Raw genomic sequence first — 16654 nt, 5'->3', positions numbered from 1 at the left:
GAAGAAGAAGGACAAGCGAGGTGGGGCGATATGCATGTCCATGGAGGTATGTCACCCTCTCCTCCTGTCTTCTGTTTCCTTGTACTGCAATCCTTAATCCCATTTGATTCGATTTGTTAAGTTGTGTTACTTGTTATCTCCTAAGAAAAACTAGAAACACGAAGAAACTTGTATTGAAAGTAGTTGAACTTCCAGATTGTACACGTTTTTGTTGTAGATCAGGTAGTAAAATTTAACAAATATTGGCCATACATGTACGTAGTTGAAAGTAGTACTTGAGTTGGATAGGTTTCTTAGTTACACGGTTCCCATTAAGTACAGCAAAAGGGATCCTGAATTTTAGTGTCTATACATGAACATTGTTTTCCTGCTATTCTACTATGGAACTATGTGTCAGTTTTTTCCAATATTTTTCTTATTGAATTTTATATTGCAATTCTTTCCTATTGTTATTTCTGTGACACATATAGAACATCGTGCTATATTTATAATTTTCATCTGGGATATTATCATGTGAGAACCTTTGATGCATGTTGAAACCACAGTGAAAAGTCAAGCTGCATTGTTTAATAAATGATTGACCGATATATTAAGTTCAGTTGGTCAAATTTACATTTAACTATAGATTCAAGAATGTCTTTGCGAACTAAAAACAGAACAACTATGTTGATTAAAAAATTATCCAAAAACATGTCCGAAGATCCCACAACCGCCTACTAATAACCCAGGTTAATTAGTTGATCTACATGTCTGCTTCATTTGTTAATTCTCTTGATCATCAAGTGATATGATTTTCCGTTGTCTCGTTCAGCTACGCTTCAGTTGCAATTTTTCGTTAGCAACATGTACCAGATTTGAGTTATTTTCATTTCAATATTGTTTTTGTTTTCAAACATTCTGGATCATATTAAGACACTTGGTAGAGATGCTCTAGATTTATTCATTTGAGTTCCACTGATTTCTCTCTATGCTTTCAAATTCACCAGTGTGTTTGTTAGTGTCATCTCCAGTTACCATTGGTGCCTATGATTTGGATTATTAACTGTTTGATTCCTTTAGGTGATGGGGCAGCCGCCAACTTGGGCCTGCTGAAGAATGGTGGGGCGGTGCAAGGCGCAATTCCAACGCGGTTCCTTGCTCATTGGACAGCGTTCAAGCGCAACCCCGGTGCCCATTGAGTACCGCCTCAGCTACAATCTCCCTCGGTGAGCTCCATCTTCCTCCTGCTCATCTGCTTCGGCCACAATATTGGACATGGTCGTGGCTATATTGATGTGGTGCTCGTCCGGTTGATGCTCTATGCCCTACTCATGCATCGTTCCCTACTTGAGCTCTGTAGTTGTCAATGCATGCTATTCTAGGGTTTGCAGGATGTTGTTCATGTTTAGTTGCTATCATGGGAACTCCTGTGATGATCTGGTTTACATGTGGATGCCCTGGTCGTATAGCTATCGAGGCACCTATGGGTATCAAGTTGGATCCTCCCTCTTGTGTCTAGAATCCTTTTTGATCATGTGATACGCGTTGTTCTGCCCTTGGATGGTCATTCTTGTTGAGTGATAACCAGTGCAGCCCCAATGTATAAACAGATTGATCTGGTGATAAGAGATGACGGGGTAGGCTATATGATTGAGGAAAGGCGAATCTGAGCCCACTATCTAATGAACCTTGAACCATTTTTATTTGTATTTAAAGGTGTTGCTTATTTATCGAGAATCCAGAAACAAGAAACGAAGCACCCAACAAGCGCTCTCAGATCTTGGCGCACATCGGCCATTGGATCATTTTATTTATGCGATTTGGGCCATCAGATCGAGCCCTGGGATGACCTCGCCCGTCGGATCGAGGTGGGGCTCTTTTAGCAATGATAGTTTCACCCCGGTCGTGCCACCATGTGTAATTGCAGTGCCCCGCTGAGGGCGTTTCACCATTTCGCATATTGCATATAAAAGAACGGTGCGCCTATGGTGAAACCCTAGCCGTCTCTCTCCTCGGCTAGAAGCTCCCTTGGTGAGCTCTGTCTTCCTCCTGCTCCTTTGCTTGGGCTACTGTTGGGACATAGTCGTGGCTATGTTCATGTGGTGCTTGTCTGGTTGTTGCTCTATGCCCTACTCATGCATCGGTTCTGACTTGAGCTCTGTAGTAGTGGATCCATGCTATTCTAGGGTTTCCAGGCTGCTGTTCATGTTTGGTTGCTATCATAGGAGCTCATGTGATGCTCTGGGTTACATGTGGGTGCCCTGGTCCTATTGCTATGCTCCTGGATTTGCTAAATTGATTAGTGGTGTTCGTGTTAGGGCGATGATGATTAACCGTGGTTGAAATAAGTGTGCCTTTGAACAATCGAGGCACCCATTGGTATCAAGTTGGATGGTCATTCTTGTTGAGTGATAACCAGGGCAGCTCCATTGTATAAACATATTGATCTGGTGATAAGGGATGATGGAGGAAAGGCGAATATGAGCCCACTATGCAATGAACCCTTAACCCTTTTTATTTGTATTTAAAGGTGTTGCTTATTTATGCTCTAGTGTTTATAACTGTCTTATGTAAATATTTCTTCTCTCTCATATCTTTATTTCATATGAGTTCTTCTTGATCTTTTATTGTTTGTTCTTGGTCCTTGATTTCATCTGGTTAAGAGTATTGCATTTTGTTATGCTAGAAATACTCGCTCCCAACAAGTAGTCGGTTGAACGGCTTGTTCTAATTTGTTGATAAACCAGCAGAAACCACAGTGTCATGTTTCTAATAACAACGTCTTTAGGCTGGTTAATGTTTCTATTGGAGCTGAGTTTTTTTATTTGCTCTTTATATCTAATATTGTTCCGTTTCATTTAGGACATGCCTGATGAACACATCTATCTATATGCCCCTGATGAACCAAGTATGTAGGATTTAATACTATAAGGCATGCACAGGAAGCAAACAATCAAGGCTGAGAAAGAAGTGTCATGTCTAATTGCTCTCTATTGCTTGTGTAAACCAAAACAAAAACCGCCACAAACAACTATTGTGCATACATTCATCAGGAGCGAGCATGGAGCACAGTTAGTATCACTGTAAACAAAAAACTAAATGAGAAGCAAAGTGGAATGTTTTATAGTGTAAGACATAGGATTGCACATTTCCAGTTGCAAGTTGCAATTGAATTGTAAACTAAATATTGTAATAACACTCTTTTATTGGCCCTCACTACCCTGACTAATCTATCCAAATCATTGTGACATTTGTGCCTCCCACCATTGTCAAGAACCATGTTAACAAAAGGAAACTCTGAGCAGGAACCATTCTTCAGGTGGCTTTCCTCTCACTCGTCGTTCCTATCTTTTATTTGGCTTGTTTCTTACCATCTTCCTTACTTGTCTAGCTGTTTCATGGTTGGGACGGGGGCATGGCATTGGGGCTGTCTTGCGGGTCGACCGGAGAGGGAGCACACCGAGTGGGCTTCTGAGATGGCCGAGGTGATTATTTGCTGCCTTGTTTGTCTTTCCCTTTCTGATGTGTATGTGCTCATCAAGGGATTTGTTGTTTTTAGGGATCTGTCCAGGGTTTCCTGGTTAATCCATTCTGATTTTGGTCTGCTCATGCTCTTGGCTTCCGGACCGTGGTGCTCGAGGTGGTTTGGCTGTCGCCGCCGCCCCTGCTCGATGTTGCGCCACTAATTTTCCCCGCCGTCGACGAGCTTCTTGGGATCTTCAAAGATTCTTGCAAGGAGCTCATATGCATCATCATCATCATCATGGAGAGAAACATAAGAAAACCATTAGTCTCGTCATCTTATGGAGCTGAGTATTGTCCCATAACTATTGTTGCATGATTTAGCATATTATAAATGCTAACCGGGCCATTAAATTTGCATTGCATTGTTCCCCTAAACGAATTGTTTTTTTTCCAGTTATTGCTTATTGTTGTTGGCGGGACAAATATGTGTAGTTTTATAACACTGTTGCAAGACAAATGCAAATTTGATTCGTTTTTTTCTTGCACCGGCAACATCATCTCTGCATGTGCTGTTTAGGTTGTGTTAGTAATGACTAATGAGAAAGTGTGGCCAATAATCACTGAATAGAGTCAGATGATTCATTCGTGTGCCAGTGTCTGCGCTATATGCCTATAGTCAATCATGACTCGGTTTCACTTCTGCATATGCTATTTTTTAGAAAGTGATCGCAATACTGTAGATTTTACAAATTGCAAGAACGAAAAAAAATCTCCAGTAATATTTTTAAAGTCAAACCAGATGATCAGCGCCGTCAGCCACGTAGAATGATTTTGTAGGTTGATACTAGAGGCTAATTATATGTGAATTGCTGATGAGAAGAAAGTAAATGTACAGAGGGCATGCCAACTACTGTAAGTTCGAGAATTCATATACATCATTTATGCATGGGTTTGCTGTGTATTTCTAATTTCCAAATGTTTACTATGTGTGTAGTTGCATAGTATTTCTAGATAATTCAGACACAATAATTATGTATGTGTGTGTCATGTATCTTATTTCCAAATGCTTACTGTTTTTGTCGTTGCATAGTGTTCCTTTATACACAATTGTATGATGATCGTGATGCATGCTTCTTTGGAATATAGAGCCATGTTACACTGCTATTCTTACTTTTTATATTGGTGCAGTTTTGATGAATTGCAGAGGCTGCTAAAAGACAAAGAGGCATACAATGTGTTTTTCGATTCACTCAATCAGGTTAAAACACAGAACAATTATTAAGAACAGTAAAACTGCACTTAATCCCTTGCCTCTCACGCCATCAGTCGTTAGGACCATTCGTTTTTATGATTGGACTGTTTCTGGCCATTGGATGCATGTGAATCTCTGCTTCGTGTGAAAACATGACCACAACCTGGGCCCGCTGTCTTAAGAGTAGCTATTCCGGTAGCTTTTTTGGAGTATCCTCGTTAATTGGGCCAGATAGCCCATCTAAGGAAGCCGCGGGTCCGGTCTGCACAACACAGGGAAAAAATTACGAGCGAGTAGCATCTTCCCCGATATGCGTTCTATTCTCCGTCGTCGTTCCACCTTCCCGCAGCCACTCTTGCGCATGGTGGCTAGGGTTAACAATATGGGCGAGTCTAGCCAGCGGCCGGCTGCTCGCTGGCCTTCACGAGCGGCCGGCCTGAAATAGATACTTTTTGTCCCCTAGTCCATAAAAGGTAATAATTTGTCCCCTTTAACAATTAATATAATAAAAACAATTCTAATTCATATATTAGAAAAAGTATCATGTAACCGAGTATTTCAAAAGAATTCATATAAGTGTGAACGTATTTAATTTAAGTTTTCAAAATTTTAAAAAGTCATACATTTTTAACGACGCGTCAGAATTAAGATTCGTTTCCACCCTTGGAATCGTCGCGGCGTGCTCTTCGAAATAAGATCCTGCATGAGTATGTTTCGACAAACTTTTTACTGTGCAATTTAGTCTCCGTTTGGTGCAACTGTTTAGCCTTCGATGTGCAACTAATTTGACAGTCGATGCAATGCTTCCCTGGTGCCCTGGCCAACTGCCTGGTAGTCGTAGCGTGTGCGCAGCCCCCATAGCCGCGTTTGAGGGACTATCCTATAAGTGTGTGCCAACTCGGAGTCCTGGCCAACTGCCTGGTAGTCGTCACGCGTGTGCAGTCCCCACAGCCGCGTTTGAGGGACAATTCTATAAGTGTGTGCCAACTCATGGTCCGTGTGTGAGCAACTATGCTGGTCAGGGTGTGCAACTCAGCAGTCGCGCGTGAGCAACACCCCATTGTGCATGTGCAACTCCCAGATCAGTGCGCCTGCGACTATGCGAACAAAAGTGTGCAACTCCACGGCCACTCATGTGCGACTATGCACGATTGTGTGCAATTCTGCGGCCGGACGTGAGCACCTCCCACAATAATTCATGTGCGACTATGTAGACAAGATTTGTACAACTCTGTGGTCATGCATTTGCGACTATGCCGACGAGAATGTGCAACTCCGTGACCGGGTGTGAGCACCTCCCGCGCAATTCATGTGTGAATATGCGGACGAGATTGTGCAACTATGTGGCCATGCATGTGCGACTTTGCCGACGAGAGTGTGCAATTCCGCGGCCATGCGTGAGCACCTCCCGCGGCAATTCATGTGCGGCTATGCGGACGAGATTGTGCAACTATGTGACCATGCTTGTGCGACTCTCCGACGAGAGTGTGCAACTCCGCGACCATGCGTGAGCACTTCCCGCGTCAATTCATGTGCGACTATGCGGACGCGATTGTGCAGCTATGTGACCATGCACGTGCGACTAGGTTGACAAGAGTGTGCAACTCCGTGGCCAGGTATGAGCACCTCCCACGGAAATTCATGTGCAACTATGCGGACAAGATTGTGCAACTATGTAGCCATGCATGTACGATTATGCCGACGAGAGTGTGCAACTCCAGGGCCGGGAGTGAGCACCTCCCGTGGCAAATGATGTGCGACTATGCCGACGAGAGTGTGCAACTCCGTGGCCGGGAGTGAGCACCTCCCGCGGCAAATCATGTGCGACTATGCGCACGAGATCGTGCAGCTATGTGACCATGCATGTATGACTACGCCGACGAGAGTGCGCAACTCCGTGACCGGGCGTGAGCATCTCCCACGGCAATTCATGTGCGACTATGCGGATGAGATTGTGCAACTATGTGGCCATGCATGTGCGACTATACCGATGAGAGTGTGCAACTCCGCGGCCGGGAGTGAGCACCTGCCGCGTCAAATCATGTGCGACTATGCCGACGAGATTGTGCAGCTATGTGACCATGCATGTGCGACTATGCCGACGAGAGTGTGCAACTCGGCGGCCAGGCGTGAGCACCTCCCACGGCAATTCATGTGCGACTATGCGGATGAGGTTGTGCAACTATGTGGCCATGCATGTGCGACTATACCGACGAGAGTGTGCAACTCCGCGGCCGGGAGTGAGCACCTGCCGCGTCAAATCATGTGCGACTATGCGGACGAGATTGTGCATCTATGTGACCATGCATGTGCGACTATGCCGATGAGAGTGCGCAACTCCGTCGGGCGTGAGCACCTCCCACGGCAATTCATCTGTGACTATGCGGATGAGATTGTGCAACTATGTGGCCATGCATGTGCGACTATGCCGACGGGAGTGTGCAACTCCACGGTCGGGAGTGAGCACCTCCCGCGGCCAATCATGTGCGATTATGCGGACGAGATTGTGCAGCTATGTGACCATGCATGTGCGACTATGCCGACGAAAGTGCGCAACTCCGTGGCCGAGCGTGAGCACCTCACACGGCAATTCATGTGCGACTAAGCGAACGAGATTGTGCAACTATGTGGCCATGCATGTGCGACTATGCCGACGAGAGTGTGCAACTCCGTGGTCGGGCGTGAGCACCTCCTGTGACAAATCATGTGCGACTATTGAGACAAGATTGTGCAGCTATGTGACCAGGCATGTGCGACTATGCCGACGAGAGTGCGCAACTCCATGGCCGGGCGTGAGCACCTCCCACGGCAATTCATGTGCGACTATGCGGATAAGATTGTGCAACTCTGTGGTCATGCATGTGTGAATATGCCGATGAGAGCGTGCAACGCCGCGGCCGGGCATGAGCACCTCCCGCGGCAAGTCATGTGCGACCGTATGGATGAGATTGTGCAACTATGTGGTCATGCATGTGTGACTATGCCGACAAGAGTGTGCAACTACGCGTCCATGCGTGAGCACCGCTCGCGGCAATTTATGTGCGACTATGCGGACGGGATTGTGCAACTCTGTGGCCATGCATGTGCGACTATGCCGACGAGAGTGTGCAATTCCGCGGCCGAGCGTGTGCGTTTATGCCGATGAGAGTGTGCAACTCTGCGGCCGTGCATATGCGACTATCCCAATAAGAGTGTGCAAATCCACGACCATGTGTGAGCTATTACGCCGACGAGAGTATGCGGGTCCGTGATCATGCGTGTGGACTATATTATCGTGCGTGTGTAACTTTCACAATTGTGCATTAGCTACTTTGCTGAGAGTGTGCAATTCTGTGGCCATGTGTGTGGGATCATGCAAACGAGAGTGTGCAACTCCATCACCGTACATATACGACTGTGTGGGAAATAGTGTGCAACTCTTTAGGACGTATATACGACTATGTGGGCGGAAGCGTGCAATTCTACGATCGAGCTAACAAGAGCTAACTAACTACATATCCTAATACACTCATCTCAAAGAACCACAGTCTTTAGCCGAACCTACTGTTGTATATATTAACTTAAATGGCGAAACGAAAACGTGTCAAAATGTCCACAAATAAAACTAAACTGAACTATCCATTGCTAGCTACCGCTGCTAGCTTATGTTGGCTTTTCTACAGTAAACTAAACCATGGTCTGCTGCTGCTGCGGTTGCTAGCTGTCGTCGCTAAACTGAAACTAAACTGAACCATGGCCTGCTACTGCTGCCGTTGCTAGATGCCGCCGCTACCTACTGCCATTGCTAGATTGTGCAGCTAGCTACTGATGCTGTCGACGCACAGTTTCTTCAGAACTGAAATCAACAGGGCACAACAAACCAAAGCCAATCCATTTTCATGCGCTGCCGGACGAGAGGACAACACAAGATTGTTGATTCTGGACGAGGCGGCCTTTGCGCGACACTCCAGAGTCGAGACCAATGGCGACGGCGTGCAATCCTGATAGGCCCGTTTTGGTGCTCGTCTCAGCATTCAGATTGGGCATGCTGTGGCATCGGCGCAGCGGGACCGGCGGGGAGGAGCAGGTCGTCGAGCAGCTGCTCCTTCAAGGGCCCATGGAGCGCGTCCTATGCCTGCGGTTGCTGGAGAAGGCCGGCCGGCCCCGCCAGCTGCCCCGGAATGCGTCGACATCTAGGACCACCACAATCAGGAGGCCCTCCACGTCGGAATCTGCATCCTGCGCCGTCGTCAACGTTGATGTAGGTGTCCGACACCTCCTAGTCTCGCCCCCGCGGCGCGGGGGGCCACCGCCGCATCCGCCGCCACTCCCGCGTGAGACGCGGTCCCCCACGGACTGCAGGAAGCGGAGCACGCAGGTGAGGTCCGTCCCCTCCTGCAACTACGGCGGCAGTTGCGCAGGGCGCCCTTCTTCTCACCCCTGGCGACAGTTGCGGCAACGGAACAACCACGGCGGGGGAGGCGTCGGGCAAGGCGAGCTTGCAGGCGGCCTTGTAGGAGACGGGTCCGACGGTGAGCGCCGGGGCAGCATCCACGGAGGCCGATGTAGTCGTGCGGCTCGATGAGCGGCGACATTACAGTGGATGGGGGTGGGGAGTGGAGGAGGGGGGCGAGAAGATAACGGCTGCGACAACGTGGAACCTGACGCACGCGCGCCGCGACCGGGCGTGATCGTGCGGTCAGGAATAGACCGCTCGCGACGTCCAAATAGTGGACGTGCACTTTTAAGATTTTGGGTAACAATATTCGATGCCTGTGTACGAGAGACCATCTGATCTGATGCGGTGTGGTACGGGCCTCACAGATCGATGCGGGGCGAGCGATGCAGGCAGCTGATGCGGCCGGGAGATGGAATTGGAAGCGACTGGCGACTGAAGCTGGCCTGCTCGCATAAAAGTAGTGAACCATCAGTTCGTGGTAGCCATTCATGGCAACTAATGTGTGCCACTAGCTTCAACGGCGACAAGGCGGTACGAGCGGCCACTCCAATCTGTGCCTCTGTCCCCATCTCCCCGAGCTCAATCTCTTTCTCCTGGCCTAGCAGGCCGTCGCGCTCCACCAACATCGACCTGGAGCGGCAGGGCACCTCCCCCGGCCTCAACCTCGAGCTGTTGTGACCACCATGACTAGCATATCGTCCGCCGGCGGCGCCGTCAAACTCAACATCCCCATGTGCGCTGTCGTCGAATATGGCCATCGCCTTGCCGCACTTGCTTCCCGCTGGAAGTAGAATATCTCCGTTACGTGACAGCCACATAATACGAGACTGATCACATATACAATCGATTACGTGAGTTCCATAGATAGTATATTTTTCTACTTGTCCTAAGAATTCCAAATAAACCTAAGAATGCCAAATATCCACTACTTTGGCTAAACTTACATTTCTCTTATCAGTAAAGTTATTAAGCTCCCACGAATTGGGGCGCTGAGCGAGATTGCAGGTTCATTTTTGCTTTTTACCGTCCGGTTTCTGCTTTCACGACTCAGCTCAGTTGGCTTGGTCAGAACTAGGGCGGCCAGGTCCAAGCTGCTACTGCACATGTCTACAGTTAACTCACTCTGTTCACGAATAAGTGTATATCTAATTTTATTCGTAAGTCAAAGTTTTACAAATTTGACCAACTTTCTAAGAAAAAGTAAAATCATTTATGGCATTGAATTAGTATCATTAGATCCGTTTTGAAACATATTTTGATAATATACCAATTTGATGTCATATATGTTACTACAATTTTTTATAATGTATGGCAAAATTTTAAAACTTTGACTTAGACAAAAAACTAGATGTGCACTTATTCACGGATGGAAGGAATAGTCGGTAGTGGAGGCATAGGGCAATAGAGCTGCCTAGAAAAAAGGCCTGCGTTGTGCTGCCTCGCAACACACCAAAATTCTTTTTCCTTCACCCAAGCCGCGGCTGCGCTGCTTCCTCCTTGCTTATGCGATCTCGCAATTAATTTTCCTTGATCCACATCTGAGAGGAGAAAGGCGAGAGACTATGATTTTCGCTACCCACCACCGACGGCCTCGTTGTTGCCTGCAGTGGACTCCTCCTACTCATTCTCGCGGTCGCTCCTCCTTCCTCCCTCGGTCCCCATCTCGCATACACTACTCCCGATATCTCCTGCTATCGGCTGTGCACATCGACCGTCGCACCTCCAACGCTGGCTAACCGCCATCGCGACGGGGGACGGACCCCCTGCCCTGGCGACCACGCGTCTCTCTCTCTTCATGGACTCGCCTCCCCGACCTGATGGATCTCGGAATCCATATGCAGTTTGGGGATCCCATCACATGAATAGGGGGAGGAATAACCCTTGCGCTAGAACCACACTAAACAAATGACATATATCCCCGCCGGTTCACAGCTTCCCCTCGTGTTCCATACATTTTCTGCTGGACTAGGCATTAGAGCATCTCCAACAACCGCGCTAAACTAGCGCCGCGCCGCAAATTAGGCCGTTTTAGCGCGCGCGCAACGCGGCGGGTCGCTCCAGCGGGCGCGCAAAAACGGCGCGCGCGCTATAACGGGTTGGGCGCGCGGTTGAAAACACTTACCCGCGCGGCGTATTTCGGGCGCCAGCTACAGCGCGCGGCACACTCGAGCGCTCGCGCCGCACTCTCTCCTCTCCTCGTCCTACGCCTCGCGCGCGCCGGCGCCGGCGCCCTGCCACCCACCCATGGACGCGCACACCGGCACCCCGCTCACCCCGCTGTACAGCCGCGACCCCCCCGCCGCCGCCGCCGCAGTCGCAGCCGCCGCCGGAAACCGAAATTGCACAAAACTTGTTCAAAGAAGAGACAAGGGCAACCAAGAAGGGGAAGATCAAGAAAGGCAGGGTCTTTACCTTGCCTCATTGCTATGAAGTGTTAAAGGATGATGAGAAATGTAAGAAGCGTGATGGTTTGGAGGATTTGCATTTGAGCAACAAACGAAAGCGAGCAATTGAGATGAATGATGATGATGAGGAGGATGATGCATCAAATGATGACGGCAAGAGAATCCCCACACCCAACTCGGTTTCATACTCGAAGCCAAAACGACCGGATGGGTGCAAGAAAGACAAAACCGAAAAGAAGAAGAGGAAAGGAGATGATGAGCTCAAAAATGCTATGGAAGCTATTGTGAAGGCAAGGGTCGAAGCCAATGAGGTGAGGAAAATGGTAAGGAACCAAGATGCCGTGGCCGAGGAGAGGAGGTTGGCGGCCGAGGAGAGAAGGGTGGCGGCCGAGGAGAGAAAGGTGGCTTTGGAGGAGAGGAAAGTGAGCAACGAGGAGCGAGCTAAGTTGTTGGAATGGGAGAAGCACTTGTTCTTCTTGGACACATCTAACCTTAATGCGGCGCAAAAAGAGTATGTCAATCTTGCCCAACAAGAAGTCTTGATCCAACAAAGAGCCTTGGTTCGTGCAATGGGTGGCGGTGGCCTCGGCGCCATGGGTGGCGGTGGCTTCGGCGCCATGGGTGGCGGTGGCCTCGGCGCCATGGGAGGCATGGGTTGCTTCGGAGACATGGGAGGCATGGGTGCACATCCGGCCGCCATGGGAGGCATGGGTGCACCTCCGGCCGCCATGGGAGGCATGGGTGCACCTCCGGCCGCCATGGGAGGCATGGGTGGCTTTGGAGCACCCTCCGACGCTATGGCCGCCATGGGAGGCATGAGTTTTGCTTCTCTCATGGGAGGCATGGGTGCATCTCCGGCCGCCATGGGTGCAATGTCTTTCGATGTGCCTTCTCACACACATTCCCATGAAGATGCCGTTGAAGATCTTGCCAACACCGTCGGAGCTTCACATGATGCGGTGTGATGCGGTGCGTGATGAGGAGAGGGAGGAAGATTCATCTTCGGAGGCGGAAGAGTCGTCTTCGGAAGATGAGGACGAAGACGAAGACGAGGAAGATGAAGATTGATGTGTCTTTCATGTCTTGAACTTTAGTTTGCATTTGAACTTGGTTGGATGAACTTGTGGGCATGATTTTGAATTTGTGGGCATGAACTTTTATTCATCAACTTGTTTGTGTCAAATTTCACATGTTCATTTTTGTTCAAAATATTATATATGCAAAATGCCCGGCGAGTCGCGCGCGCTGTATTTTTGCGCTCTGCTGGAGTGGCGCGCGGGCTGCATTATAGCGCAGCTGCTGGAGCCAGCGCAGGCGGGCGCGTAAAACTAGCCGCAGCGCGCGCGGTAAACAGGTTTTTTGCGCGCGGCGCTTAGCGCAGCTGTTGAAGATGCTCTTAGGCAGCAGGTCTCCTTGCTATCTCCTGGGGCATCTATGGTCTATTCGTGTAAAGGATCTGCTTATTCAACTGGATCCTGTATGGAAACGTGTTTGAGGAGTTCGAATTTACCAGTGCACTCTTCTTCAGTTCATGTTTCTGTCCTTTAGGCAGAGCATCCCCCTTCATACTAGGTTAATTTGCTGAAGATTCTAATGGAAGTTTGGAATTCCATTCATTCCTATGGCACCATAACTTCTTCCTAGAAAGAATTTGACTGAAATAAGATGAGAGGCGTGGATCTCCCTGATGCTTAAACGCAGACAGGTACAATTGCATGTCAATGTGATACTGTTTCTTGGTAGTTCTGCATATGAAAACGTGTCACTTGCCTTGCCTGCTGCAGCGTCATGTCAATTGAGGAGAAAAGGCCTCCAGTCAAGAAGCAAATTTGTTGTTATAGCTTTTCTTCGACAGCATTTAGTCTAGATATTTCAATCTACATTCAAAAACTGAAAATGCACTAACCTTTAACTTTGTATAGGATATTATGCATTTCTCTCATGCATGTTATTGGTTACAATGCTAACGTGTCATGTAACATGTACCCACAATGTAGTGACTCAATGGTAATTTATTTTTTAAAATTGAACAACACTACATGCCAGTAAATATTTGTGATGTACTACTATTCAAGTGAAATTGCTATTTTATTTTCCTAATTGTTAGTGTTTTTAAGCAAGCCAGCTAATGATTTACGTCATCTATTGACTCGAATGCCTCGGAGCACAACCTTTAGGGTACATCCTTACTTTTTAGTATTGTGTGCGTGCCATTTTAACATGTGAATTAGTCCTTTTTTAATATGATTGTGAAATTGTTTTGCCTCGATTTTCCTCCGATATATACTATGGATTTAATAATCTGGTGGGGCACAAGAGGATTCGTAAATGATATCAGAAAGAAGTTAGACTTGCCCCTTATTGCTTATCTCAGCACGGATCCATAACACACTTATCTACAGGATACAAGCTGCATTGCTGGGCTGGCTTCTCTTCTTTGAATTTCTTTTGATTTATGCATTGATTGTGTATGTATTGTGAGCAGATTATGTGAGATATACTTCGTTGAAATGGTGTTCCTGATAAAATTTGCATTACTTTCTTGCAGTCATGTTTTTAATATAAGCTTTGCTGGCTTGTTATGATAAATACTAGAATTTGCATTGCTTCCTAACGGCCACCTATATAAACATGCAATATTTATTTATGTTTCATCTTTTGGTGTCTGTGGTACTGATTAAATGAGGGCCTAATGCTTAAATGATTCCTGACAATGACCAATGATATAAATTTAGCTTAGTTGAATTGGGGTCCTGATTGCCAATTAATGTACGCTGTGAATGGCTTCACTCAACAGTTCAGTTGTTAATCCTTTTGTGTTAACCTTATGCAGTTGTTAATCCTTTTGCAATGCTTTCCTTAGTTTTAATGTATGAAACCATTTGGATTAATAAAGATTGACCAACACAAATGAATGGAATCACTATGTTTAATTTTGTTCCAGGTTTTTTCCCTAGGGATCATCATAATAAGAATCTCCCTGTTTTTTGCTTTAGTTCTAGAAGATACTCCTTTTTCATCCCTATGATCAGTGAGGAGGATGTTGATCAGGCTTTATTTGATTTGATTTGGGCATCTTTACTGTGTAATTATTCTGACATTGTGTATTATGTTACAAGATTATGCTGGCTATACATGTCAATGTTTTTCTAGAGTGGTATCTACGTGCAAGTTGGCTGGCGTGTTGCTCTTCAGTTAGCAAATTTGTTTTCTTCAAAATGGATCAATGAGATCTTGGGAGAAACACTTGTGAGGTTAACCTATTTTCATTTCTTCGGATGTCCAGGAGCTACATTACACCTACATTGAAATTCTGATGTTGGATTTTGAGCAAAGCAAACTTACTCCCTACCATCTCACCAGATGAATGTGAAAATATAGATGATGGAAACTAATGAAGGCAGCCAATCAAGATGCATATTAGTATTTGTTGTTATATGTTTACATACACTCCTGCATGGTGTTATCATATGATAAATGCATGGGTTGTTCTTAAGCCCCAAGGGCAGGTATTTAGCAAGCTGATTATTTGCATTGTACTCTGATAACCACCAATGTAGTTTCTAAACTCCCAAAAAATAAGAGCGTCCGGTTCATCGCAGTGTACTTAGTCGGTAGTGGATCTGATTTTCGCTTTTTTGGAGAATCAGTGGAGCAGATTTTCAGGCTCTGTTTCCCTGGTCGGTTCTAAACGGTCTGCTTAGGTGACTTGTGTTATTTGCAAGGCATTTTTAGCAGTATGTGTCGCTGGGTGCGTCTATTTGGTGGCTCACAGGGTGCAAACCAGACTACCCAGGCTACGGACCAACAATAAATGAAAGACGTGTATTTTTTTAGGCAAGCAATGTTGAAAGACATGTAAGCACAACGGAATGCCCCACAAGAAAGCTCCACTGCCACCTCACATGAATCCCAAAAAACTACTAATATCCAACCAGCAAACTAAATGAGAAATAATAATCATCGACAGAAGAAAGGCACGGCGCAGGCATGTATATCCCTCTAGTTTCTTTTATGCCTGATGGAATTGTTAGTTTGAAGTGTATGTGATCTTGGTGATAACACTAGTGGAAAACAGGGCTATGGTCCCGATTCCAGAGGGCATTTAGTCCCTGTTCTGTAACCGGGACAAAACAAGCGGGACTAATACCCAAAACCTTTAGTCCCGGTTGGCTTACGAACCGGGACCAAAGGAGCTCCACGTGACCGCTGTGGGGCGTCCAGGCAGAAGGACCTTTAGTCCCGGTTATTAACACCAACCGGGATCAAAAGGCAGCCACGCGTCAGCAGCCCGCAGACGCTGGTTTTTTTAGGGGGGGGGGGGTGTTAGGTATTTTGGAGGGTTTAGGAGTTTCATATTGTCTCAGCTAGCTAATAGAGAGAAATGACCTCTCTTTCTCTGTGCTTGGTCAACGCTAGCTACTGAATATATATAGAGAACTCGACGCTAGCTAGTAAGCAAACGAAGGAAACCATTCATTATTCTTCACCCGAGGTAATTTAACAAACATTTCATAATTAAATTACGTTTGGAATTCAAATAGTTACATTCCTATTGATTCAATATGTAAAATTTGGCATAAGAAAATAAAAATATAGGTCATATGACAAGAAATTTTGCAGTTTATGTGTATTTTACATTATGTTTTTACGTTTGTAATTTTACATAACCTAAAATATATTTTTACGATGATTATATATTTTTCTTACGGTCTCTCTTTTACTTCGGAAATAAGAAAAAACTTACAAAACGTAAAATTACGATGCATTGATGGTAAAATAGAGGAGGGTGAAAAATAACTATTCATCATCCAGGATGATGAAGAGTTAATCCCTATATATAACATGAACACTATTCTGATTACGGGATCAGAATATATATAGGGATTGACTATTCATCATCCTGGGTGAGGAATATTTTTTCTTCATTCTCCTCTATTTTACCATTAATGCATCGTAATTTTATGTTTTGTAAGTTTTGTATTATTTCCGAAGTAAAAAAAGGCCGTATTTAAATAGGAATCTCGCTCGTTGGCGGATTTTGCTCTCAGGTCGTGATAAATTTACGTTTTTTACAATTTTACTGCCTGAGTTGTTTGACTTGAACTTCCCTCT

Source organism: Triticum urartu, chromosome 7A (assembly GCF_056163025.1).
Source record: "Triticum urartu cultivar PI428250 chromosome 7A, HENAU_Tu73, whole genome shotgun sequence".
NCBI classification, from domain to species: domain Eukaryota; kingdom Viridiplantae; phylum Streptophyta; class Magnoliopsida; order Poales; family Poaceae; genus Triticum; species Triticum urartu.
The sequence above is the reverse complement of the archived record's forward strand: the minus strand, read 5'-3'. Positions refer to the sequence as shown.